This window comes from Protopterus annectens, chromosome 2.part0 (assembly GCF_019279795.1).
Source record: "Protopterus annectens isolate FY-2018-M chromosome 2.part0, PAN1.0, whole genome shotgun sequence".
Taxonomy (NCBI): Eukaryota; Metazoa; Chordata; order Ceratodontiformes; family Protopteridae; genus Protopterus; species Protopterus annectens.
Window position 1 is genome coordinate 684415259 of NC_056728.1, and position 13644 is coordinate 684428902.

The following is a 13644-nucleotide window of genomic DNA, read 5'->3' on the forward strand; positions in this document are numbered from 1 at the left end:
ACCTGCAATAAAAGCAATGGACTGGATATGATCTATATCCTGCAGGCTTACATTTGATTCCTAAAATCTCTTCTTAGAGACTGGGGAGCTTTAAGTAATCAGTTAAGTGAACTCATATAACTTACTCAGTTAAAATGGTAAATAAAAGAGATCACATTTGCCAGCTCCATTTGTAGTAGAGAGATACTGCTGTGACTATGACACAGGTGATGCGTGTTCATTTATCAGCACTGGCACCTACTGGGCCCAGAATGAGGATGATGAGTAAGCCAGTCCTCTAGGGGAAGGAGACAGAATAGGGGCGAACTATGCCAGAACTGAGGAGTACAGTTTTACAATGAGTAAAACTGTCACTGACAGGAAGAGGTTCATGGGTTCAGTCCTCAGCAGTCAAACTGTGTGCAGAGTTTACATGTCCTCCTTGTGTTTGCTTGGATCTTCTCTGGGTACCTTGGTCTTGTCCTGCATCCCAAAGACATTGGTAGGCAGAATAATTTTTCTAAATTTTTGTGTGTGTGTGTGTGTGTGTGTGTGTGTGTGTGTGTGTGTGTGTGTGTGTGTGTGTGTGTGTGTGTGTGTGTGTGTGTGTGTGTGTATTTTATGTGTAATCCAGAAGAAAGACCAGGTGCCCTTAGCATGCACATGCATATGGAAGTGTGATTACACCTGCAGTGACATGGGTGTTATGGCTTCTGCCCAAGGGAAGGGACTAGGATTTAAAAAATTGAAAACTTCTCTTGTTGCAGGGATGCCATTGAAGGCACATGCAACCCTCCATATTGCCAGGATGATAGCCCCTTTCAAGTTAGAGTAGACTTGATGTATGGCAGGCATGGGGGGAAGCATATGTATTTACATTTATGATATTAAAAAACTTGTTAAAGCAAGAGAGTTCATTTTGATAGCTGATACATCACCCTAGGACAACCATAAAGACAGGGTCTTAATGACATATGGGGTTCTATCTTTTGAACATTGCACGCAAATAAAATGAATTACTTTGGTACTTATTGTAGTTTACATTTTACAGACTTAGTTTACTCACATCATCTCAGGTCAAACTACTTAAAATTACATATTAGGTGCCACACCAAAATAGCTATACTACAGGTGATGTGCATTTTAAAATGTAGTCAAGATTACAGGTTTGCAACCACTTTAAGAAAATATTATTTTAGGTCACTTGAAAATGTGACACTTGATGGCTTTAATGTGTACCTATCACAAAAACTTTTTACATCACTTTACATTTATAGATGGTAGAAGGAGATAGTATGCCTCTCCAGTCCTCCGTTAAAACACATTTCAGATTGTATCCTATTTCATCTCTACCTTCTCTATCGGTTAAATGAAGAATATTCTATTTTATTGGCAGTGGCAATTAATTCCACAACTTAGCAACATTAGCTGCAGTTGTAGAATCCAAATGCATACTGCAGAAACTCCCAGTGAACTTTATTTGATGGTAGGTTTTTGTGAAGTATTGAGTTTAATATTAGAAGCTGGACCTGTGCAAGATAGTATAAGAGTTTCAACCCATTCTGTTCTGGTGGGAAGTCAAATACAAAATGTGTGGTCTTACAACATTTTAGGGAAGTCACCCCTGATCATTATTAGTAAAAAAAATACGAGCACTCATAAAATCAACTAAGGCCAATTTTGAGAGAAAAATTGCCATGGATTCAAAGGACAATCATAAGGCCTTTTTCAGCTATGTTAGGTACCTGGGTGGAAACTCCCAGATATTCCCAGAATTAGTCCAAAATGATACAAAAATCACTGAACCCACAGACATTGCCAGCATACTGGCAGACAGGTTCAGTGCAAACTTCACCCCCCTCTCCCCCTCTAAAGGAGAGATAACTATCCCAGCAGAGTGTAGCCTCCAAGACATCTCAAATGCGCAGGTGAAAGCTGCTCTCTCTAAAGCTAAAAACACAGCATCAATGGGACCGGATTGTGTCCCCGGCTGTGTGCTACACAAGCTAAATGAGGAATTAAACCCACACATAAGGCAGCTGTTTAATCTCAGCCTTACCACAGGATACGTGCCCAAGGAGTGGCGTACGGCAACTGTGGTCCCACTCCACAAAGGCGGTGCCTCTATGGACCCTGGTAATTACCGCCCCATATGCTTAACAAGTCTAGTCTGCAAAGCTATGGAGAGGATCATAATGGAGCTCATAAACAAAGATATAGGGGACTTGCAGACATTGGACCCGACCGAGTTTGGCTTCGTCAAGGGCAGATCATGCCTTTTGAACTTGGTCGACTTCTTCGAAACAGTCACCAAGGCCATTGATGAGGGAAAGGCAGTCCATACAGCCTACCTTGACCTTGCAAAGGCTTTCGACATAATACCCCACTCGGGTATTGTAGAAAAACTTACCAGCTTAAATGTAAACCCATATGTCACAAGATGGGTTGCAAACTGGCTTAAGGACAGAACCCACAGGGTTAGAGTTGCTGGCGCTATGTCAGACTCCAAGCCGGTCACAAGTGGTGTCCCACAGGGCTCGGTCCTTGGCCCCCTATTGTTCGGCATCTACTTCTCAGAAGTACAGGCCAACATGGGAGGACTTTGGCTGACAAAGTTTGCAGATGACTGCCAACTGGGCACCATAGTGGAAAGTGCATCGGACACGGATATCCTTCAGAAGGGACTCACGGAAACAGATAGCTGGTGCCAGAGCCATGGCCTGAAGTTAAACGCCAAAAACTGTATAGTCATACCCTTCGGGAAAAACAAGGTAACCCCAAGCTACCATATAGGTGGCAATCCACTAAGCACAGAAGAGGTTATCAGGGACCTGGGGACCCAGGTTGACAGTGGCCTTTCTTTTGGCATTCATGTTGCTAAAGTGGTTAGAAAGACCTTCTACATTGCCCACCTGATCATGAAGGGATTCACATCCAGATCTAGTGAGGTCATTGTTCCCCTGTACTCTTCACTTATCAGACCAATGATCGAGTACAGTGCCCCATTCGGGATGTATCTCACCCGACATCTGCAGCAATTGGAGAGACCCCAAAAGTTCCTCACCAAAAGGATAAAGGGACTCCAAAATCTGTCATATGCTGCCAGATTGAAGAAACTCCAGCTCTATTCAGTCGCATACCGTCTGCTCAGAGGTGACATGTGCCTGACATACAAGGCCATGTCCAACCCAGAATTAATGGACATGCTCCACCTCAAAAAATCCAAATCCACCAAAACCACTAGAGCAAGCGACTTAAACCTTAGCACGGATATAAATAGGACATGCTGGAGGGATAGATTTATCACTCAGAGACTCCCTATGCTGTGGAATAAAATGCCAGTCCATGTGAGGCAGAGCACCTCGCTGGCTCTGTTCAAGAGAAATCCTGACCTGTGGATGGGAGATCATAGGTTTACCCTGGGAATCATCTCTGTGTCACTGCTGGACAGAGGCACAACAAACTAATGGGCACAGTATTTTTTCATATAAGGGGTGGCGTAAGCCACAAAAATTTGGGCTAGGCTTATAAATGCCTTAGGGCAGATAGCCTAGTATAAACCTATGAACCTATGAACAAGTTTGTTCTACATTCTGAGTGGTAATGGTTTGCAGGTTTGTTGCAAAAAAAGTTAAAAAACAAAAATGCATGTGCTGTTACTACTAAAGCATGGTTGTTTTTTTTTTTTTTAATTTCTCCAAGTCTTTTGGGTTTCTAATACCATGACAGGAATGGACCCCATTCCTAAGTCAAGGTATAATTAAAGTTCATGAAATTATATTGTTTCAATCTTTGATGTTAGCCAAAAATGTTCTTCGCAGCACCTGCATTGTGCCCAGTAATGACTCCTGCAATTTGTATGGAGTTACATATATCGGTAACATATCTAAGTTTGTTTGTGTTTTTCGGCTTTTCCCTGTTAGGGCTCACCACAGAGGAATGATTGGTAGTGGATTTTTACGTACCGGGTTACCAGCCCTGACGCACAACCTTCAATGAAGGCACGCCCCATTCATGTATGCCTTCGCACAGAAGATATCTAAGTACAACTGTAAATTCTTTTTATAAGACCCATTACTCCTAATCCTTTGAAGGTTCTTACATGACAGAGCATAGCAATGGTTTGGCTTGTTTTGTTTATTGCTGCTTTGATACACATATGTCAAATGTGATATTTTTATCAATCATTAAATACAGAAGTTTTGAGGATTTGACTTCATCTGACATGAATTAGCAGAGGATGTAATGTGCAAGGATCTCATCTGAGTACAGTGCAGATCCAAAAGGCATACATTTAATCTTTTGAATATTCACCTACAGACTCTTTGAGCCATGCTTTCTAAATCTTTCAGGAGGAAAGCCACACAGGAAGTAGAACACAGTAGTGAGTCCCCTGCATATACTATAGTTTTTTCACAGATAATTAACAAAGATGATAAACAGCACAGGGTACAAACACAGATCCCTGTGGAGCATCAGTAGGAATCTAAAACACTAAGATGTGCATCATATTGATCACTGCTGCAGTAGCCTTAGTTATATGCATTATATCCTGCCAAGAATAGAACAGCTGGTCAGCTTCCAAAGCTTCACAACACCTTCCATGCACCCAAACTAATGGGTAACTCAAGTTGAGCTGACTAAAAGACAAGTTTGGGAGCCAAGCCCTCCAGAACTTAACAGCTGCCAAAGAGCACATTCTTCTAAGGCTTTTGAGGATTCATAGTTTTCTTGGTGCTGTTCCTTTGCTGGACAGATAAATTCTCTTTAAGGAAAATGTTCCATTTTCAAGTATTGTCTGTGTCTTATCACTTTCCTCTTCATTTATTTTAAATCAAGGAGTTTTTGTATTTAAACAGATTGTAAAGAGACTATATCTTATTTTTAAATGGGACCCCTCTGTTTCCTGTCAGCTTAAAAGTTGTGGTCAACCCATGGGAAAAGGCATCATTTTTGGCTTGACCATGGAAAAACTACCAGTCCCACAGTTGGTTTCCTTAGCCATAAGTGAGTGATTGCTGTTGCCATTTGTTGTACCTCAGAACACTCATCTTTCTTTTATCTTGGGTTCTTGTGGTGTACCACCTACAGCCACTATTGATCCTTTATGACTGTTGAGGACACCTCAGTAGACAAGGGAGAGCCACTTTTGTCAGTCCTGGGAGAGGGAACAAGGAAGGCTTCCCTGTTGTGTCAGAATATAGTGCCTATCCCCAGGGAAGCTGCTACTGACATTAGTAACATTGCTGGCCTCATACTTTTCTGTCAAAAAGAAACAGAAAACTAAGCATGTGTCTACTGCTTCTCAAATTAGACAGGCGGTAGTTTATTGAGTCTGGCTCAGGGTTTAATTCAGGGTACCGATTCTTCTTGTAAAGTAGCTTCTGGTAAAAGATAATACCTCTTTTCCTGAACACATTCAAGATTCTGAATCTGAACAAGATGGTGAAGTGACAGATACAGGGCTTTTATCCTCTGTTTCTGATTTTCTCTGGAAGGAGATTTCTTTTTTCTGTTGCTATTGCTAAAATGTGCCAGTGATTTCCATAGGAGATCACTGAGGTTTCTCACTTCCTCAGAAAATAGTACTGAGGTGTTAGAAAAGGAATTTCCAGAACTAATACCCATTCCTACTGTTCTGTTTATAGGTTGTGTGTGTTGCTGCCTGCAATTTTCTTGATAACCATCCAGATGCCCCTTAAAAGGTGTGTACTAGGCTAATGGCCCTGGAGCCTTTACAAGCCTAGCCCATAGGATTACACTAGCATCGTGCCACCCAATCTTAGTTACCAGTGCCTCTGTCGAGTAGAGCCACTGGAGTGATCCCTGGGATGAATTTTCTATTTCCCATCTACTCATCAAGATTTCTCTTGAAGTGGGCCACTGAGGTGCTTTGCTTGACATGTATGGGAAATCTATTCCATAGCATGGGCAGTCTCTGGGTTATGAACCTGTCCCTCCACCATGTTCTGTTGATTGTGGTAATGAGGTTGAGGTCTCTGGAGCGTGTGGTGCGGAGAGATTGGGATTTCTTTAGATGTAGCATTTCTAACAGAGCTGGATCAGACATGGCTTTGTAAGACAAGCAGCGAGTGCCTCTAAGTAGGTGATATGAGACAGAGAATAGTTGGAGTTTTTTGAGTCTGTCCATATAGGACAAGTGTTTAAGGCCTAGGATGCTCTTTGTGAGGTACTTTTGAGGCCTGTCCAGTTGTTGCAGGCGTCTAGTGAGGTACATGCCAAATGGGGCACTGTACTCGATGACTGGCCTAAAGAGAGAAGAGTAGAGGGAGACAATGACCTATTTCTTCCTGGATGCAAAACCCATAGTAATGAGATGTGCCACATAGAAGGACTTTCTGACAACAGTGGCAATGTGGTGGTCAAAAGAGAGGTTGCTTTCAACCTGTGCTCCCAGATCTCTTATAATGCCTTCTGTTTTCAGTGGACTACCATCGGTGTGGTAATTCATGGGAACCAGGTTTTTCCCAAAGGGGATGATGACACATTTTTTTGGCATTGAGCTTAAGGCTATGGTTCTGACACCAGTCATTGGTCTCACACTGAGGCCTTTCTGTAGGATGTCAACATCACTTGGGGAGTTAATAATACCTCCCAACTTGCAATTGTCTGTGAACTTTGTCAACCTGAGTCCTTTCATGTTGGCCTAGACTTTAGAGAGGTAAGTACCAAAGACAAGAGGATCCAGGACCGACCCTGTGGGACTCCACTCGTGACTGGTCAGCAGTCTGACTTGGAGTCAGCTACTTTCACACTGTGGGTTCTATCTGTGAGCAAGTTTGCAACCCACCTAGTGATATGGGGTTGATGCCTAGCTTAGTGAGTTTTTCTGTGATTCCTGAGTGGGGAATGGTATCAAAGGCATTGGCCAAATCAAGGTAGGCTGTATGAACCACCTTGCATATAGCTTGTATAAAGTTTCTCAGTCTTTTAAGTTTTTATACACCATTCCCAAATCTGACAAAAAAAATAGCTGTAGCTTTAGTAGATCCCACTGCTGCTAAACAGTAGGCTAATTCCAGTCCTACTCTTTCTGATAAGAACAGCAAAGTTATGTCTCCTTCTGATGTCTTTATAATATTATTCATCAGTTCTGTTCCTAGTCCCTCTTTTTTTTTTTTTTTTTGTACTAGAGGAAACTGGATTGTTATTACACAAGAGTTGGATGGAATGAGTTGGCTTTTTTGTTTGTGACTGCTTTTTAAATATAGGAGATATGGATTTATGTTGGAGACCCTTTGAGTCTAATGTCTGTAGTTGTGATGAGGAGTACCAGGAATGGGCCTGTCTTATTGAGATTAGAGGATGTGTCATCTGGAAAAGTTTTTTTACAGTAAGTAAACATTGTTTTGTTAACTACCTGTAGATTAAGATTTGTGGGTAGAGATGTGGCTGGCATTTTTATAGAGGACTTTATGAGGGTAGAACTTTTTAGGTCCACTGATTGCACTGCAGGTAGTAAATAAAACTAATGGTAAAGTTTTTGGCCATTTTAGACTTGTTTTTGCAGTAAGTTTTGATAACTTAGTTTTTAAAGTTTGATTTTTTTTACTATGCCTGAAGCTTGAGGTCTGTGTAGACAGTGATGCTGTATTTGAATATTTAGAACTTTACAAATTTGTTCAAAAATTTGACTTGTAAAATGAATACTTTTATTTAACTGAATACAATATGGTACCCCAAAATGGGGTATAAACTTATACAGCATTTTTTGGCCACTGAGGCCGCATTGTTTTTGATGCATGGGTATGATTTTACCCAAGCAGAAAAAAACATTAATTAAAAGTAGTACATATTTAAACTTTGCATACATTGGTAATTTTATGAAGTCACACTGTATACAACAGAAAGTTTTTTATGTTTTTTTTAATATGGTGTGTGGGAACAGTCACAGATTTAGAAACATTAAATTAAAGACATATATTACATGTTTGCACAAGATACTGAACAACTTTTGAAGTGTAAGGGGAATGGAGAACAGTTTTACTGATTGTGATGACCTCTGCAATAAGAATATCTGAGTTGCAAGCTATTATGATGATTCAACATTTTCTCATTTTCCATGGAGACCAGGTTTCTTTGTGAACTAATACTTATTTTATACCTAAAGTTTACTTTAAGCCAAACTATCCATCTCTCTGTTTTCTTTCCTGAACCTAAAAATGAGGGAGAAAGGACATTCCATACACTGGATGTCCAGAGACAACTCAGGCACTATATTGACAGAAATAAATCTTACAGATATTTGGATCGATTGTTCATTTCTTGTGAAGGTAAGAAGAAGAAGGGACAGCCTGTGTCAAAACAGACTGTTTCCAATTTATGTCTAAGGCTATTACGTTTTGTTATACTCACCATAACAAAACTATTCCAGGTACGGTCAAGACTCTACCAGGACTTTCGCATCATCTATCTCTTTTTGCAAAGGGTAGAAGTGTTCTAGAAGCTGCTACTTGGTCCTCTGTACATACTTTCACAAAGCATTATAAGCTTGATTCCTTCTCTAGATACAGACCAGACTTTGTTAGAACAATTCTAAAGGGGCTCCTGGACCCTTCCCCTTCTACCTCCCAAATTTGGTAAACTAGGGTAATCTACCAATATATCTAAGGGTATTGCAGCTGTGATCAATCTGATGAACATAGTACAGTTATCTTAGTTAAACTTTCCACAGGAGTAGATGTTCGCATGATCACCACTGCAGTAGCTGTACCCTCCCTCCATCACTCGTGTTTTATGGTGTGTTTTTTATGCTAGGGTGCAGGCATTTATTTTTGTTTTTTTCAAGCATTGTCCTTTCAGAGCTCAACCTCCAACTTTCTGGTGGCAGGAAAGTTCTAAAGAGCTTCACACTGAAACTTGTGTTTTAGTCAACTCAGCTCAAGTAGCCTGAAGGTTTGGATGTGTAGAAGGTGCCCTGAAGCTTTGGAAGGGGGCTTACTGTTGTATCCTGGGCAGAATATAACCCATAGATCTAAGGCTACTGCAGCAGTGATCATTTGAACATCTGCTATTATGGTAAGCTTACTTTCACAACTGTAATCGCTCCAGGTAGCTGGCAAACTCTCAGATGACAGCTTCAGAGACCAAGTGTTCCAAAACAAGTTGATACCTGATAGTACGAAAACCTTTTTGGCAAGACCGGAATCAGTGAGCTGTCTCTGATAACAAGAAGTTCCTTGTGATGGTCAGCTGAAACTGTTTTCATAGAATTCTAATTGTTCCTCTTCCTTTATATAGCATAAAGTATGACAGACCCAGGTGTTATGGCTGCATGGGAGACATGCCTACATCCCTCCAGATTTACCACAAATGCTGATAATAAGCTGCAACCCATCAGCCTTAAGGACTACATTTATTTTGATTACTAATCCTAATTTGACTCTCTATTGAAATGTCAACATTCAAAATGCAGAGTGTCGACAAAAAGAAAAAAAAGGCAGAAAATGCAGAAGAGTGAATATTGGACATTGTTCTTTTCCTAAATACTTCAGTTTTTGAGAGGAAGCAAGCCTCCTGCACTCCCCCCTCCAAATGTATATATACTAACTCCAAGATCACCTTGAGGAAAAGGGAATTATTCTTAGAGATGGCAGTCTTGGGATTAGTAAATGTGTCTGTTTATTTTTTTCTTGCCATTTAGTCTTAGCATTATGCAGGTCCCAACATTTCAAACAGTTATCTTTTAACTTAACTGATTAGAAGACCTTTGTGACAAGCTAGATGGATACATAACAAATGGCATGCAATTCAATTGATTAAAACTATTAATCAGCCAAATCCTATCGGTGAAATGGCCCTTCAGAACACTTAACACTTAATCTGCATATGCCCTACCTGGATTTCTATTGCAGGTAAAACAAAATGTCCTTTTTCGTAATCTTTCTCTCTCTCTTTCTCTCTGATGGACTGACCTTCTATAGTACTTGAATCAGATATCAGTATTGTAATGTAAACCTTTAATAGACCACTATTTCTCCTACTCAATAAACATTTTCTATTCATGAAAATAGTAGTAAATGTAAATTGCTAGGCATGGCTCAGCATAGAGTTGAAAGGCACACTTAGAACCTAAGGCTTCACATGGATGCAATTGTCATTTACCGGTCTGCCTAGTTTAAAGTGTACAATTAATTTCTTTTTCTGTTATACACCTCATCTTAAAGTTGCAAATAGGTTTGCAAAAAGTGAAGGTGATAGTGAGTGGTTTATTTTTTGCTTGTCACTGATATTTTTCTCTATAACCACACCTACGAAATGATCTCATGGTATATAAAGGGCAATAATTTATATATACAGCTGCAAGGCATTATGAGTAAGCAAACACAGCTTACCTCTTTAAAGGAGCAACTTCTTACTTAACATTGTGATTTCACTACTGCAACATCACATGTATTAATTTTCTAGGTAAGGTGTTCCACCTGCAAGAATTACTTGAGAACGTGTCTTTCTAGTAAGTAATACACTTCCACTGATGTATTCAGCATGAGAATGCAGTAACCTGCACATTAATTTAGGTATTGAGGCATTGTAGATTCAGTCTTTCATGATATCATAGTAGTTATTTTCAGCTCTGAGAAAATTTCAGGAGGCCATCCCTATCAAAAAATAAAATGGAAAACCAACAGCTTTTTGCATCAAAAAATGATAATTTCGTGTTGTATATGGCATGGTTGTTGTTGTTGTATGGAGATTATATCCAACTTTATAGTGTTGCTGCTTACACTTGCTTCAGACTATGACCAATACACTTTAATGTAAGCTCTGAGACTAAAGACAAGATGAGCAAGGCCTCCAACTTTTGGTCCAAATCGTAAAACTACAAAGTTTATCTAAATGTTTATGGTCCAAAATTTCAAATGCAGAGGAACTCAAACCAACAGACAAGCTTTCTTTGTTTACCGTACAACATTCCTGCTGAACGATATTAATGGTAAGGACTATGTAGCAGTAATGTTTGTGTACTTCTTCAATAATTATTTTATCAGTTTTATCCCCTACCAGTCTGGACATACCTGCTCAACTAAAGATGATCCTATGTTGTTTCTCCACTTCTCATTCAGAATAGTCACTACTGGGTTTTTTTTGTTTGTTTGGGGGGGGGGGGGACTAAAAAATTCTACATAATGTATTGCTCACTTTTGAACATATCTGTTTTCCAATTACTTTTTCCAGACACTCCTCGTGTTAAAGTTGGGAGTGATTTACAAAAAAAAATTAAGATTATAGTGCTTTGCTTGATTTTTTATTTTTTAAGTTTCTTTTTTTTAAATTTTTTAACTGTTTACTCAGTTTTTCTGTATAACTATTCCTAAATTGATAGGTTGGCATAATGGTTAGGGTGTTTAGTTTCCAAACACAGGGTCCAGGTTTGATTCTCACATAGCCTAATTGCCTAGGCTTAAAATGCCCACAAGGGCAATTGGTCTAGTAATAATCTATGACCCTGCAAAGTGATTTCATGGTAGGAACTGCATGATAATTTGCATCTAACTGCAAATCATTATGGATAATCAAAAACAACTTTTTTACAAGAGCAGCTTCTTCCGTACATTGTTGTTTCAATACTATACCATGTGAGGTGTTCCACTGCAAGAACCTAGTTGATGACTTTTTTTTCTAGGAAGCAAGGAAGTCCTACTGATGCACTCAGAGTGAACAGTACCCTATGCATCAATACAGGTAATAAAAAATTGCGGGTTCAGTCTTTCATGATGGCATGGAAGGACTTTTCAGCCCTGAGGAAAAACTTCAGTGGGCTGTTCTCATCAATAAAATAAAACAGAAAAACAACATAGATTTTACATCAAAATTTGCATCATTTGGTATTGTATATGATAAGAAGTTTATAAAAATCATCAAGGGCTTGTCGCACTTGTTTCAAAAAGTAATCTACGATAAATGCTCTAACTTACCAAGTAATCATCACATTCTTTAAAAAGTTCTACTTATTATAGTTGCAGTCCCTTGATCAATATAATAAATCCATATTTATTTTCAGGTACACTTCTTGGCACTTGGAAATAATGCACTATGTGTCCCATGACAAAATCCATTATATTGTCTTACTGAAAGACTGTAGGCCATTGTCAACTTTTTCACTTTTCTAAGATATTTAAAATTTTATAACTGCAAATTCCTGACTGCATAAGAAGACTGTAGTCCTTTCATTAGGCCAGTGCAGTTTTTGAAGTGGCCACAGTGTACTTTTAGTACTGTGGTTTGTGACAGATTTTGTTCTCAATAATGTCAACAAAAGCCTTCTAACAGTTGCCCTGATCAGCAACCTTAGGAAGGCATTTGACTCAATGAATCTCACTCATTCCTTTCCTTAACAGATAAAAGGGATAAAGTCACTGGCTTTTTAAGTGATTTTTAAAATTAACCTGAAAACATTTCTGCTAATGTTTTATTAATAAGATCATTCCTAGTACATATAACCTGCATTCAGGTATAGAGCTGGGTATAGTTGTCAGACCTTAACTTCCTCTCTTGTATTAATGACCTATATGCTGACAATAGTGATAGAAATAGTATTAAGTATGTTTTCAGTATGGTTATTCTAGTGATCCAGATTGAGTCTCCAAAAGATCTTTGGGATCACCATACTAATTCAGATAAACAAGTAAGCAAACAAATTAGTAAAATAAACTGTAAACTAAGGGTGTTATTCATAAAACCGTTAAATACAGTGCAAAGCCAGAACACAAGTGAAAAACAATCCTCAAACTTTTGCTGCTAAGTCGTTCAGTGATTTGCAACTGAGAGGCAATATTTCTATGCTAATATGGTGCTCTGTGGGTGTGACCTACATTAATTATGCAAATGTTCTGGTCTGTTGATGTGACCTACATAAATTTTGCAAAAGATGTATAATATGGGTGTGACCTATAGAAATTATGCATCACTGCAACCCAGACACCCTCACTACAATGGTAACTATGAAGTACTATACAATGTCTGCAATGGGGTAAATTCAGCTGTTAGCCGTGTTGCACCTATTTTTTGGTAGGGAAGACTAGTCCCCTAATTAAACGGATTCTAGCTGTGTAGCTTAGCACTATGGATCTACAATATGCTCCACCTGTAGCTGCTTGCACTACATAATAAAGTAATTGGTTGACATTTGCAGGAAAGCTTTAATGGGAATCAAAGGTGTGCTAATTATGGATTGCATTGCATTATATTTGAGCAGTGCAGCTCTGCCAAACCTAGTAGAGTGCATTGCTCAGCTCAACCAAGATGTATATGACTATCACCCTTAGACATAAAGCAAAAAAGTATATTTATAAGATTAAGTTATGATCAAATTCTGCAGACTTTAAGCCACTAGTTTCTAAACTATTCGGTGTCTGTGCTTTACATGGTCATGTAAAGCAATTAATATATGAATGTGGTTTCAGTTTAAAAGGAGGTGGTGTACATCTTGCAGACATACAACCATGACATATTCATACGGCTACTCTATTTATTTATTCTTTAGTTCTTATTTTCTTCCCTTTCTAGCTTGTTTCTGTAATGGAGCATGTTAATAAGTGCAGCAGGTTTCACTCAAGACATGTGACACCATAATGCCCACATTAAAAGAAAAGATGGGCAAACTGTCTGTACGTAAATTGTTCTAATTGCATTATTACTACATAT

The 13644-nt window shown here is 39.0% G+C and overlaps 1 protein-coding gene across 3 annotated transcripts in view; it reads left to right on the forward strand.

Annotated features, from left to right (window-relative positions):
- LOC122793190 (paralemmin-2-like) overlaps positions 1-13644 on the forward strand; it is a 1494700-nt gene that overhangs the window by 416616 nt on the left and 1064440 nt on the right. The gene's annotated exons all lie outside the window — the stretch shown is intronic.